The 2,189-nt window shown below is 37.8% G+C and overlaps 1 pseudogene; it reads left to right on the top strand.

The window, feature by feature from the left end:
- The first annotated feature begins 605 nt into the window (after positions 1–605).
- Positions 606–1,518, top strand: LOC101567164 (annotated as a pseudogene).
- Positions 1,519–2,189: the final 671 nt, after the last annotated feature.

The raw sequence follows: 2,189 nt of genomic DNA, 5'->3' as shown, positions 1-2,189 counted from the left end.
TGGGGTCAGCGAGATAGCTCAGCAGAATAAGTGCCTGCTTAGGCAAGTGCAGGGACTGGGATTCAATCTGTGGCACCACATGCCACACTGGCCCCACTGCCTGGGCACACTGAACTGGCCACCAAGACAGGACGTGGTGGTGTACACCTGTAATCTCAGTGTTGAGGAGGCTAAAAACAGGAGGATCACTACCAGGTATCAAATACATAAAAAACAAAACAATACAAAGCATAACAAAACAAAACAGAAAAACCCAAAGAAGCCTAGTGATTTAATTTCTGTTGAACATAGGTGGATTGCATAAGGTGTTGAGTAAGTAGATGGTTTTTTACCAGTTTGGGAGTAAAGAAATGCTGGATTATTAATTTACACCTTTGAATAGGAGTCCTCTGATTGGCATTTGAAAGCATCTGGAATAATCCTCAGGAGTACCACAGCAAAAGGCAGTCTTTTCAACAAAAATCTGTATCTTTACACAGCATGATTAGCTCTTATACTGCAGAAAATTGCTATGAAATATGTGTTACAAATACGTATATATCATCATTATTGATACTTTCTTCAAAAAGTTTATGCTGAATCAATTTTTGAGTATTAAATTCAAAATGCTATTTTATATTACCAAGCAAGCCATCCTTGCCTTTCTAACTGGACTTGGCATTATAGGAAATGCCTTTGTTTTTGTGAATTACATGCTCATAATTTCAAGGAATGAGAAGAAATCTATACACCTTATTCTCATCCATTTGACTATTACAAACACCGTAATTCTTCTTGCCAAGGGAATGCCAAGCACAATAGCTGCTTTTGGTGTGAGAAACTTCCTAGATGACACAGGCTGTAAGATTGTGTGTTAGTTACCTGGTGAGGGTGGCCCGGGGCCTCTCCATCTGCACCAGTGGTCTCCTCACTTTGGTCCAAGCCATCACCATCAGTCCCAGAAATTCTGGGTGGAGGAAACTCAAGCTCAGGTCTTCATGGTGCATCTTCCAAGTGTTTCTCTTTTTGTGGGGTCTTAATTCTTTGATAGCTATAAACTTACTTCATTCCATCACAAATATCAACATGAACTTTTCACAGGTCAGTAACAGTGAACACTACTGTTATTTACTACCAGAAAGTAAGAAGGTAAAGTGTATTTTTCTCACCTGCATGGTGCTACGGGATGCAGGATTTCAGGGCATCATGGGTGGGGCCAGTGGCTACATGATATGTGTTCTCCACAAACACCACCAGCAGGTTCTTCATTTGCAGACCCCCAAGTTCCTCTACACAACTCCTCCTGAAGTCAAAGCTGCTCAAAGTGTTCTCTTCCTGATGCTTTGTTTTATTTTGTTTTACTGGACAGATTGTCTCCTTTCTCTATTTATATTTTCATCCTTAATTACTGAATCCACTGTCATAAGTGCTCGAGAATTTCTCTCCTTAGGTTATACAATTCTTAGTCCATTTGTCTTGATTCACAGAGAGGGACACCTGAGTCATTGTTGGAGCATTTGTGGGACAGAGAGACACTGAGACTTTGCACTTCTACGTTCTTTTCTGGACTATGTGGAACTAATGACCCTAAATTAGCTTATATAGATAAGGTTACATTCTCAGGCAACTGTACTGGAGTCCTGAAGCCTGAGATCATAGGAGATCATAGAAACACCAGGCAATGCACAAATCTCACTCTCCACTCAGGCTCCTCGATGGAATAGTTTTACTTCTCCTACATGTGTCAGTGTCCCTCAGAATGATGTTATAGCAGAATAGAGCTGGAAAATCATTTCTCAGACTGTACTACAATTATGACCACCTAGCTATTCAGTTTCTAAATATGATCTTAATGATATATTTTTAATCTTTGAGAGTAGAACAGGAAAAATTTCTGTACAGTATCATATATATTATCCCCTTCCCATACAGTAAGTGCTAGCCAAAGGAGCTATTTTCATTATCTACTTGAAAATATCTGTAAATATCTATTCCTAGAAAAGAAATCAGAAAATATATTCAAAAACAGGTTACAAATATGTAATGACATATGAAGGCTAATTTTAATCAATAAAATAATAATGCAACAATAAAAAGTTTCAAAGTACTGTAGAAATTACTGAATTTGGTCTTTTATACATAAAGATTTGATAGGACTACAAGAGAAATTAAAATTTTTGGAAAAAACTCAGTAAATGAATATATAGATA

The sequence above is a fragment of the Octodon degus genome, unplaced genomic scaffold (assembly GCF_000260255.1).
Source record: "Octodon degus isolate 3935 unplaced genomic scaffold, OctDeg1.0 scaffold00023, whole genome shotgun sequence".
Taxonomy (NCBI): domain Eukaryota; kingdom Metazoa; phylum Chordata; class Mammalia; order Rodentia; family Octodontidae; genus Octodon; species Octodon degus.
This window is presented reverse-complemented; position numbering and strand designations above follow the sequence as displayed.